The sequence below is a fragment of the Rhipicephalus microplus genome, chromosome 3, assembly GCF_043290135.1.
Source record: "Rhipicephalus microplus isolate Deutch F79 chromosome 3, USDA_Rmic, whole genome shotgun sequence".
NCBI classification, from domain to species: domain Eukaryota; kingdom Metazoa; phylum Arthropoda; class Arachnida; order Ixodida; family Ixodidae; genus Rhipicephalus; species Rhipicephalus microplus.
This window is the reverse complement of record NC_134702.1, coordinates 174,390,242-174,402,911: the sequence shown is the minus strand read 5'-3', so window position 1 is coordinate 174,402,911 and position 12,670 is coordinate 174,390,242. Positions and strand designations below refer to the sequence as shown.

Genomic DNA, 12,670 nt, shown 5'->3' with positions numbered 1-12,670 from the left:
GCATATTAAATATTTTTAATTGGTTGAACCTGATTCTGGTACCCCCCCCCCCCCCCCTTACGGCGTGCTTCATAATAATACCTTCTTTGGTGCAGAAAACCACAGTTATTATCGATGGAGATCTAGCACTCTTATTCTAAGCAGACACAGTCAAGCGGAAGAAACTAACAGAACGTGAATTAAATGGCGAGTAAAAATCCAGGCTATGTCACTTCACCATTACACTCAACGCAAAAAAAAAAGAAAGTTTTGCCTCATCGGCTGATTCCAGAAAGCTAAGGTTCTAGTAGTCTGTTGATTTATTCATGACAAGAACCGAGCCTGTAGCACTATATAGCTAGACGGAGGATTCACCGTGTGCGTATCTCTTATAACAGTTCAGCGGCTTTGGCGAACCCGCACACATCTAGTGAACAACGTAGCTTTTCTTCTACGTTACTGTTTGCAAATACAGTGGACCACCTGCCTATTGTATCATTCCATGTGGTGGCATCAGAAGGTGCTAGTGTGGTCAGATAACAAAAATTGCTGCATATATGACATATGCTGTTAAGTATACTTTTATTTTCTACAAATCACCTGTTACACCTTGTGATTCGACTCTGCTTTCCACCGGTGACCGGCTTCCCTATCGAGTAAATTCAGCAGGGACGCGCAGTTTTGTTTTAAAATCAGCCCAAAGCCACTAATAAAAAAGTAAGAGCAGAACATGTCTGCTTGTCTGACCACCTGGATGCAACCACATCTCTATTCTTATTACAGTTATTTACAGTAGAAAAAAGACGTTAAGGAATGTGACCTCTTTCTTTTTTGCCTATTCAGGCACTTGAATTCTATACAGTACCACCAGCGCCCCCTTGTGTTGTTTTGGCGACGCACACCCGCAGTGCCTCTACTATAGTGTGACCTAGAATAGGGGCCTTTTGCGGTGAACAAGGCCCGTATCTAGAATAGGGGCCTTTTGCGGTGAACAGAGCCCGTACCTAGAAAAGGGGCCTTTTGCGGTGAACAGGGCTCATACCTAGAATAGTGGCCTTTTGCGGTGAACAGGGCCCGTAGGCTTTCCGCGATCTGGAGCGCACGGAAAGCGAAACGCGTCTGCTACGCGCTGTAGTTTTTGAGCTGTATTTGCACACAGAGCACTTGGAGTCCGCTTAGCTGTAATAATGCGACGCGGAATCAAGCTTGCCCATCTTTAAGTGTTGTGTTTGTGCTTTGGGCCACGACAAAACGCAAAACCTCACGTGTCACGTGGCTGCAGCGTTGCCTAGCCCTAGTGATAAAGCTTGAGCGTACAACGCGCGAAGTGAACAACCATAAGAAAGGAACGAAAAGAAATTTGTTTGCACGTCCAATCGAGCAATCGCATTGCGCAGGCAGCTGAAAGACGCGTACCTACGTACGAGCACCATGTTTCCCAGCGGCTATTTGGCCATATGCACGCCGCTTCATTCGATCGTTTGATTATAACGTCCCAAAACCATTATGAAAGTAGGCGTAGCACCGGTAATTTCGACCACCTGGGGTTCTTTAACGTGCACGCAAATCTGAGCACACGGTCCCACAGCATTTTCGCCTCCATCGGAAACGCAGTCGCCACAGCAGGGATTTGATCCTGCGGCCTGTGGGTCAGCAGCCCAGTACTTTAGCCACTAGACCACCGTGGCGGGGCTTATTCAATAATTTGTTAGCCTCGACTAGCGCTAGCTATCATGAAGAGTGCACATCGGGAAGACGCAAGGGAAACAAAAGAAAGTGTAAGAACGGCCATAAAACCCCGTCACGGTGGTCTATATAGTGACTTGCGTACTCGGCTGCTGACTCACAGGCCGCAGGATCGAATCCCGGCTGTGGCGGCTGCATTTCCGATGGAGGCGGAAATGTTGTAGGCCCGTGTGCTCAGATTTGGGTGCACGTTAAAGAACCCCAGGTGGTCGAAATTTCCGGAGCCCTCCACTACGGCGTCTCTCATAATCATATGGTGGTTTTGGGACGTTAAACCTCGCAAATGAATCAATCAGAACGGCCATACAACCGCTATACTGTCGGTTCATTTTCGTTTCAGCAGCGTGCAAGGCTCATCAAGCTTAGCTAAGCCCGAGTTAAATGCTGACAATTTAAGGAAAGGGAATTTCAGGTACTGCTACATTATTTCACGAGTTTATACACAAAAGACGTAGTATAGGAAATGCTCTACCAATATCGATATACTATGAATATTACAAATACCCTTATTCTTGTTGCGTAAGTTGAATAGCTGCCTGAACGAAAATCCGGAAAGTTTACAATTATGAAAGTTTGATATTTTTATTAATGTACCCTAAGGGCACGAGGCCATTACATAGGAGAGGGGGTAATAGTATACATACATAAAATCAGCACAAGCAAACAGTATTGGAAAACTGAATATGATCTTCAAAAGAACATTGAAATGTAATTAGAAAAAGTACATAGAAATGTAACTATAAGGACAAACCGCACTAAACGGAAAACAAGAACAACGTGGCTGAACCTTTTTTTCCCGCACAGTGGTCAAGTGGTAGAGCTATACAGTGAGCCAGAAAAATCATGATGCGCACATGTAGTGCATGTTAGGCATTTGTACAGGGTCGCTCAAACATGAAGATAGCTTTAATTTGTCGGTGAATTCGTCGTGGCTTTTTGTAAAAACAATATTCTTAGGCAGTTTATTCCAATGATTATTAGTCATAACTAGTGGCGAATCAAGAAACAGGTTTGTACGGGCAAACAAAGGTTGTAGTTTGAATTCATGATCAAGACGAGATAATGTTCAATGAGCAGGTTTAATAAGTGCAGACAGTGGCGAATCATTATAATAGCGATTGTGAAAAAGAGATACTAGTGAGAACAGTCTACGTGACTGAAAAGATGGCAACTTCAGAGACATCTTTCTTTCATTTACGCTATAAGCTTGAGCGTGGCTCTTTGTTTTTGAATCAGGCGCTTTTGTTCTGAAGGGACTTTGTTTTTTTTATGAGGTAAGCCTGGGGAGGGCTCCATATTTGGGAAGCATAGTCAAGTTCCGAGTGGACTACTGTATTGTAAGTTAAAAGTTTAGTAGCAGAATTGGCGAAATGTAGGCTTCGCATGATTAATGCGAGTGTCTTATACGCGAGTGTCTTGTAAATTTGAACCGATTGAGAAAATGTTTCATATATAGAGATAACTTATGCACCTAGACTGTTAGGGATCACTGAACGTCAGTATGAAACGTTTCCGCGAGATGCGTGCATTCCTTCAAGCCTTCTCTATAAGAAATAAAAACAGTTTCAAACAACTGATTCTTATATATTTTGAATGTGTTTGGTGGTTAGCGATGGCTCTGCTCGGAGATTTTACAAAAATACGTTCCCGGGTCGTAATTGAGTGCACGTAAACAGGGCACCTGGATCAAATTAACTGTTTTCTTCTGATGAGCTCAATATGATGTATACGCTACTTTTTTTTTTTGCTTAGGCTCCATAGTACTGTGACACCGCTAAAATATTTCGCAATAAGTGACGCAGAGTGTCTATTCTTTAGTAACTATTGAGATGGCTTAATAGGCAAATCAATTTTCTTGTGTACCACGGGCATACCACGTTTCCTTACGGGCGATCGCTCGTAACATGAATTGAGGCGTACATGTTAGGGCACTGTTATTCATCAATTTACTTTAGTTTATCAAGTTCTTTTTTTTTTTCAAGGTGAAGTTTCTATAACTGCTTCATTCAACACAGGAATGAAATACCGGCGTTCCACGTCATGAACACGAATGATGCAAAAATATATCAGGTGATGATTTCACAGAATGATAAAATTTTTGACGGCGTCATGTCGTCATTCAGTGGGGGGTTGCGTGATGACTTCATCACCTGACATGGTCACTTTGCGTTGCCTCCGTGGCCCGATCACGGACGCCATGTAAAACCAGCTGACATGCATGCACCTTACCATGTGTGTGATCACAAGGGCAGTGCGAAATCGCATTAGGTGCTAAAAGCTTTTGGAAGAAGAAGGTGAAGGTCAAGGAAGACAAAGAATTACGGGGCTTTCAGCGTTGAATCGTCTTAGGCGAGTGCATAAGGTAGCTTGTGAGCTGGTGGTCATTTCTCTCAACTAGGTGGTCATTTCTCCAAAATATATAGGCTTGTCCTAAATTTCGACATTGGTGTTACTGATCCCCACGTTTTCAATCGCTGGCAGTGACAAATCGTCAGACCACGCATCATCAGAATTATTTTTGGCCGAAGAAAGTGTGTTTGCGTGCTACACACCATATTATTAACATTAGACGTTACGAAAATCACGAGCATCTCATGCTAGTGATGCCACAACCTCATCATGTGAACGAGACGCGAGAGTAACGCGACCTTGTTTTTACTTTTGGTACCGCGACCACGCTGACGGATACACTGATGCCGCTTCGCACAAAAATGCTTGAAACAGCAGAGCACGGAACGATGCCATTAAAAAATTGTTGGCACGAAGTAAAAGAAATGATGCGAAGTGTGGAAACACGTTGCCATGAGATATCCACTTATGCATATATGTGTGGAGAAACCCATTAAGGTGAGGTAGCGAGAACCTACGAAAAAAGCGACTGGTCGCTGGAAGACGAGGAAGAAGAAAGAGATTGTTATTTCGAAAGACAAACAACATGGGGGGGGGGGGGGGGGGGCTCGCGCAGGCGCGGCAGTTTGGAACGCGGTCAGAACGGGCGGAATGGCTACCGAACCCGCATCATACTTATTCACGGTTATCTTTGCGATCTGCAGCTTATACTCTTCTGCAGCATTTACGTTCGTCATTCCACATGAAACTAAAATATGTACCTTCGCTCACGATGGGAGCGCGGAATGGCTTTTTAGAACGGGCACATAAGCGCGGATTATTGCCGTGACAAAAAAACTGCAAGAAAATATGCAAGATCCCCGCTCCAAAGCTACCAGACGTGTTATTTGTGTTGTGAGCCGCTACAGTATAGTATTGGTGTGACGCAATAATACATCTTGCCCATACTACCGCAACATTGGCTGATAGCGGCCTTTCCTTTCCTTGGCGATTCTCTGCTTAAAAGTTTGATATATCTCTAGTGCGGACTTTTTAGGCTGAAATACGTGGCGCAAGGTTGACAAAGAGAAAAAAAAGACGAGACAGAAAGAGCGCCAACTCACAACTAAGTTTTTTTTTCATGAAGCATTCACAATATATAGGCTCTTGGAGGACATGCGCAGATCATTTCATTCACCACACGTGCAGGCATGAACATTTTGATGATGTAATAACCGATAATTGCAATCAGGATATCTGGGAACCAGCAACAAACAAATATGCCTAATGTAAAGACGGAGGGAAAACCAAACACACCCAAGCCTGCGCAAAAAAATGCGAGGAAAAAACAGCAAAAAAGGACTGACAGACACTTCGTAGCACCCATCTAAAGTACATCTAGATGCAACAGTTCGAATTCCCTGTTATGCAACACAACTGAAGGCACGCTGACGCACGAGTCACCTTTCTTCAATATGTGAAAGGCTTCGAGTAACTCCCGCGCCAGCGCATCCCGGCTCCTTCCAAGTACTCGCTTGCGATCGAACTGCGGCGTGCAGCCACACGAAGCACAGTGAAAGGGCAAATGAGACCCTGTTCCATTCCTAATTGATAAAGAATGCTCCCTTAGACGGTCGTTTGTACAGCGCCCTGTCTGGCCTGTATAGACCTTACCACAGCTCAGGGGAATTTCATAAACAGCACAACGCAGGAACAGCTTTACGTGCTTCTTATCGCACACCACCTTGGCACCTCTTGAAGGAATTCGGGCACAGAGCCCTGAAAGCTTATTTGTCTTGTCTTTTTTTTTCTCTTTGTCAACCTTGCGCCACGTATTTCAGCCTAATATGTACCAACTAGCCAAACATAACGTACTATTAAGCTGACTTCTTAATCATGCCAATTCTCCACATGTCAGTCTCCGTTTCCTTCACTTTCTTCTTAACCGATAGTTCTTTTTGGTTTGGCCACCTGCTGTTTACCAGTCAATTTTCTGCTTTGCTTCCTTCATTTTGTATTGACATTCTTTATGTACAAGTAGCTGAATACCTTTCTATCCCAACGCTCCTCCCCCATTTCTCTCAATCGCTTCTCAAATTTTATCTTGCTGCTAGCTTCCCTGCCCTCAAATGATGTCCATACCATATCACGTTGTACTCACTGATTTGGTGTATTCCCGTGAGCTCCTAAGGCAAGCCTACCTATTCCACGTTGTTTAATTTTAGGGGCGAAGCTCCTTAGGGCGTGGGCTGTGCATCCCCTGTAGCCTGTATGTAGCCACCTCTAGTTTAGTTCTTGCAGTGTTCACTAGATGGCGGTACCGTCTCTTGTATGTAGCCACCTCTCGTTTAGTTCTTGTAGTGTTTACTAGATGGTGGTACTTGTAGCTGATGATGAAAAGATGCAAGATGTTATAAACTAGAAAGCGGTACTTGTAGTTGATGAAAGACGCGAGATCTTATAAAATAGGAATGATGTCACATATGGCGCGTGTCATTGGTTGAAGGCAATCGTTCGATTTAGTGCGGCGACGTACGCTAGGGGGAGCGATGTAATAAAATCGAGTGGGCAAAATGTACAGAGGATTCATGGTTTACCAGGTTTACCTCCGGAGCTTCGCCCACTCATCATCATTCACTTCGTGGATATGGCGGAATTTTTTAATATTGCTTGAACTTCTGATCTCATGCATAAGACCGCATTGCCGAACGTCAGACCAGGAACCATGACCCCTTTCCATATTCCTCTCACAACATCATATCTATTGTAAGTCCACAGTGCCCTGTTTTTCATTACCGCTGCATTCCTGTTACCTTTAGTCATCACGTATATTTCATGTTCCCTTAGGTACTCGGTCCCATTGCTTATTCATATGCCCAGATATTTGTATTTATCTGTTATCTCTAGCGAGACCTCCTGTATTCTAAGCTCACTACCTTCGTTATCAGTAAAAATCATGACTGCGGATATTTCCTTACTCAATCTGAAATCTAACCTATCTTCCTCATTACCGCAGATGTCCATCAATCTTTGCAGATCTTCCTTGTTGTCGGCCATTAGCACTATATCATCTGCGTACATCAATGCTGGTAGTGTCTGTTCAATGCGTTTTCCTTGTTTGACGAAAGAGAGGTTGAAGCCAAGTCCACTCCCCTCTACTTTGGCCTCTAATCCATGTAGGTACATAATGAATAACAAGGTTGACAGAGGACACCCCTGCCTAAGCCCCCGTTTTACCTCTGTGGGTTTGGATACCTGTTTTTCCCACTTTATAACTACCTCGTTACTTTTATAGATTTTCTTTGAAAGATTAGTTACTCCATCTTCCACACCTAGTGTGTCCAGTATTCCCCACAAGTCCTCTACAACCACCCTATCGTACGCCCCCTTGATATCCAAAAATGCTAGCCACAGGCGTTTGAGTTCCTTTTCTGCTATTTTGGTGCACTGTGTCAGTGAGAACAGATTGTCTTCCAACGTGCTGTGTTTCCGAAACCCATTCTGTAGTTCCCCCAGCACTCCCACATCCTCTATCCATGCCTGCAATTTTTTCTTTATAATCTGCATAGCCAGCCTGTAGACCACCGATGTCACTGTTATAGGACGGTGGTTGTTTATGTCAGCTTTGTCCCCCTTTCCTTTGTAGATCATGCTCATATGTCCTGCTAAGTTTCCATTCATCGGGGACTTTACCATCGATTATTGTTTTGCTCACTGCCTCTCCCAAAGTATGTTTAGACTTCGGACCCAATGTCTTTATCAGCATAATTGGAATGCCATCTGGGTCTGTTGATGTATTACTAGGAACCCTCTTCTCAACCCCTTCCCACTCTCGTTGTAGAAATGGAGCCATTGCGCCACTTGATCTATCCTTGTCTATTGTGGTGCATAAGGCACTTCTTTGTTGACAATTTTCTGTCACTCTTGTTCTTATATATTCAATAGTTTCGCCCTCTTCTAGCCTAGCACCTTGAGCTGTAGTTATAACGTGTCTGGCACAGGGCGCCGCGGCGTGGGAGTTCACCGCGAAAGGCCCTCCCTCCTCCCATGCAATCGCGTGGCACTTTGGAGCCTAAACACTCCCCTACTCTAGGTCACTATACTTCTACCAGACTGAGCTCTCGTACGTGGGAGGTGCTGTAATATGGAACAATGCCTCCTAGAAAAATTTATGCCTGGAACGTGAGCCGCGAACGTGCCGCCCTACCCTCGGATTTTACTCTCCCCCTCCGGTACAGAGGCAAACGCCTTTGGCGGCCGCCCCTTGCGAACGCAGCAATGCTATCACAGTTGCCTCCGAGCAGTTGTGATGTCACGTGACAGAGTGGTATGGTTATGTCACGTGACTGAGCAGTACGGAGGCGAGCGGTCTCACGCGGCACACGGTCGCAACACGCGGCAAGAGGCATGGCCTCCGAGATATTGCGCTGGCAGGAAGCTCCCAATTGAAAAGAGAGCGACCTTCCAGGCATTTTTGTAGGAGGCGTTGTATGGAATATGCGCGCTTTTACCGTCAACGTGGCGCTGCGGGCATCGCAGAAATAAAATTTCCCTATTTTCAAAGGTAGCGCAAACTCTTCCTGTCAGCACTGTTTCTTCCTCGGCCGCCTTTATCTGGCGAAGACTTGCAGGCATAGTGCGAAGTTTATTGGCCCGGCCTGCGTCCGGCACGTTGAAGCGCTTGTTCGTACTTGCTTGGAAACGCGATCAGATTCACCGAGCTGTTTGTACGTAAGATGCGTACCTAAGCTCTCGGCTTGCGTTATACATTGTGAGACCTGTCGGCCATGATTTATAAAAAAAAAATCCCATTCAGGCACCTTCCTGGCGAGAAAATTTCTGGACCGTTGACTTGTTTTGACAACGTTCAAAACCTAGCATCAGGCATTGTACTTGAGCAGCATTACGTCACTCTCACTAGATTAACAAGAGGCAGGATACGTTAAACGCTACCCCAAGAAGCCTTTGCAGCTTTCGTTTTGCTTTTGGGAGACCGGGGTGATTGTTCACATGACGCCTTTCCAAAAGCCAAACGCTACAAAAAATTACGTATACGCAACAAGGCGGAGGCACTTATTTACCCTCGCGTAATTCTGTTCGTTCATCAGGCAAATATCTTTACGGTTCTATTGCGCACACCTCGTGTACTTAGATCAATATTTCTAGACTCTTCCAGTGTGCTCAGTTTATGAGATGCCATGCTGATATTTCTATGGCAAAAACGCTCTTTCGTTCACAGCAGAGCATGGACATTTTTCTTCGTTAGTTGGCTAATGGTGAGCCCAGGAACACACCGTCTCGCATTCGTCACAAACTGGGTGAGAACAGCTGATAAGTCCGTCCTTCAGTAATGGAGTCTCAAAATGCAAGTGACGTTGTCATTTCCATTGATTTCACCTTCATAACTATTTAAAAGAAAGCACAAACATTATTGTAGTGAATCAAAACCACTTTTTTTTGTTCGAAAAATTTCATATAAAATAAAACATTGAAACAATACAACCATTGTACGTTCCGTCATTGCACAGTTAGAAATGTTATATAAAAATAAAAGACACTTGTTCGTAATCACAACTACATGCATAATGAAAAGATCTAAACTGAAAATGAATCATTGCATGGTGCATCATGATTACGTAAAAGAGTTTGAAGCGATTCTCGATTTGCTGATGCTTTCGCAAAACTGCTGATGCTTCCGTTAATATGCTGATGTGTTCGCGAAGTGATTGGCAAATTGTCAACTAAGAATTTCCGTGTAGGTTTTGCGAGAAAACGTGGCCGACACCGTCATGCCGTTTTCTCTCTTTTTTTTAACTTCATGTCATCAGTGTCGTCTCTTAGCTTTATATAAAAAAATTCCGATTGGAAAATATACGTGAAAGCGTTTAGTACTGATTGAGATATCTCACAAAGCTTTTGTGCGCGGCAATAGAAATTCTTTCAGTCGGTGCGGTGGAGCCATATTGCTCGCCGAACTGTGGTTTTTCTTTTCACGAGGAACAAGAAAGCTTGCCACCCTTGCCAACGCTCTTCGAGCAGCCATCAGCGCAACGTGTTGGCATCTCCCTGCTGTTGATAACGCCTTAGAAACATTAAAAAGTTGTAAAACGCCTTTGCTGAAGTACAGTGCGCAAGTTTGTCGGTGCTTCTGCGCTCGATAATGACGTCGTTTTCCGGTGACATTGCATGCGGCGAAAGAGATCGGTGGGGTCCTACGGGATAATTGGTCAAGTGTCAGGCCCGAGCACACAAGGACGAAGAAAAGGGGAGAGACGTAGAGGACGGGGAGGAAATTCATCCTTTCCTTTTTGCACAATGGTTTGCGCTACCTTTGAAAAATAGAAGGACCTTACGCAGAAACTCGAACGCTGTTTTGAACCTCTCCCCGACTATGCTATGCATCCATGAGATGACACGCACTAGGCACGACTGGTGGCGATGTGAAGGCATCTTTGCGAGGGTAATCAGCCAGCATTTTCAGCAACTACTGTCTCTAATGTGTTCACTCGGCAAAAATAGCGTAAGCTTTTGTTGGCGCGCACAGCTAAGAAAACCGGCAAACTAATTTTTCACATAGTGTTGCCCAGTCGAGGACGCGCGGGTTTAGTGCTAGTCACCGCTCATGTAGTGAGGTTTTCAGGTTTAAGCGTTCAGTGTACCATCGTTGCGCTCATTGACTGGATGACTTTCCCTCGATGCAGTGAAAGGTTGCTCAAGACGGGGGCGGAAAAAGAAAGACCTGCAACGCTGCCTTTACGGACCAACAAAGGCAGCACCTGGCTTTTTTTTTCGGCAACAATGTGACAACGAACCGACACCTTTGCAGGATGGTGAGGGAAAACGACAACTGCCATGTCGACAAGGAATGTGACTGAATGACCAGCATGCGATCACACGATATCTGAGGATGCGAGGTCACCAGACGTGACAAGTGGCAACGCTCCTTGCTTGCGGAACACTCGGCTCCTACAAAACGCCTATCAACACCTTCCTGAACAGCACCACCTCAGTCACACCACGCCTTACCCTGTGCAAGCACCTCTCTTCTGCCCCTGCCCAAGTTTTAGGAAAGCAACTGCCAAAGCGAGTGCACGTAAATTTCTTTGACGGCCACCATCTTGATGAAGGCTTCCCCGTCCACCCACCTTTGAGTCCGCACCTCCTGCTGCTCACCTCTGCAATTTCGCTTTTCTCTTTCTCTGGTTTTTTTTAGTTCTTGCTTGCATCATTTTTTTTCCTATTATTTACGCCTCGCACTGTTGCTCATGACAAATAAAGTGTTGGTACCGAACAGCTTACCTTTGAAGTATACGGCTGTGCGAATATCAAGTTATTTGATATAAGGATCGTATGCGAATGTGAACCTTTTAATACGAATTGCTAATTGAACATTCCAGCGATGCGATTCCTTTTTACTCTTTACCTTGTACTATTTACGTTAAAAACAGTGCATTTGCTAACTATTCTAGCCTGTTATTTGATTGTACAACAAAATATTACCGTCTGTACTTGCCAGTAAGCCTTTGAGCTTGTGAATGTGATGTCTCGGGTTGACTCCGTGAGCACATTGACTCGCAATGCACGCTGTTCACCGTGCTTGTCACGTCGTCATTATGTAAAAGAAATCTCGCTGTATGCGGACGTTCAGTTTCTCTTCTACAAAAGTGCCCTTTTGCAGTTGGTCATGTAACCTCATCCGATCGCTGGTGTTGTTGTTCTTTTATCTAAAGGATATTTCTGCTTGTAAATTCATGGAAATGTCCTGGGTAATGATGTTGCTCTTATTACACGTTTAGGTGCTAAGAAACAAGCGCTTCATGCGGAGCAATTTGCTTTATTGCGTTATTATTTTTCCTGACAGACAGGTTTTGTTCATTGTCGGTGCATTATCATGTGTCCTGTCTGACAGGTTTGTTCATTGTTTTTATTGCTGACACAATTTTACGTTTTATTTTGAACTAACATAGTATGCTGTTAAATTCGAATACATTGAAATTGTATGTTCAATACCTGAGGTATATTTGCGTAGTTTTATTTGCTGTTCTCTGTGTTTTTTTATTCTATGCCTAATTTGGTCCGGCTCGTTTGTATGTTGTCGGGTGACAAAAATTACTAGTTTAACTGATACAGCTTTCTTTTAGATACTGCTGAATGTCTATTTATGGGAAAAAGCTATTGTCAGTGCTGAAAAGGGAAAAAGAATATTTCAGCAGATTGAGCTGTCCACATTAGCATAGTGTGAAGATATTTTTTCACCTTCCGTCTTTTGTTGAACGCTCCAATTTCGTTGATCAAGCCGCTTTTCCTGGGTACGATACTGGCGAACGGTTGTGGCAACTTTTGTCAGGCTCTGCTTGTAACTAAACTACAACAGGAAGCACAGACGAGCAGCAAGTCGAGTACAAATGGAAAGTTACAGTGATAATTGTAGAAGTTTGACGTCGTAAAACCACAATACTATGAGAGATGCCAAATGAATGGGTCCGGAAGTTTTGACTGCCAATGTTTCTTCAACATGCAACTACTCCGGCCTCATTCATTTCCCGCACTTACATAGAAAATACGACTGCCGCGTCCAGTATTCGGCCGGTGCGTGAGAAGTCGACCACCATAAACA

The 12,670-nt window shown here is 44.3% G+C and overlaps 1 protein-coding gene across 1 annotated transcript in view; it reads left to right on the top strand.

Moving 5' to 3' along the window:
* LOC142803437 (serine/threonine-protein phosphatase PP1-gamma catalytic subunit B-like) overlaps positions 1-11,339 on the top strand; it is a 54,035-nt gene extending 42,696 nt beyond the window's left edge. Inside the window, exon 7 of the mRNA XM_075888560.1 lies at positions 10,755-11,339. The gene's annotated coding sequence lies outside the window, so the exon portion shown is untranslated. The remainder of the gene's footprint in view (positions 1-10,754) is intronic.
* Positions 11,340-12,670: the final 1,331 nt, after the last annotated feature.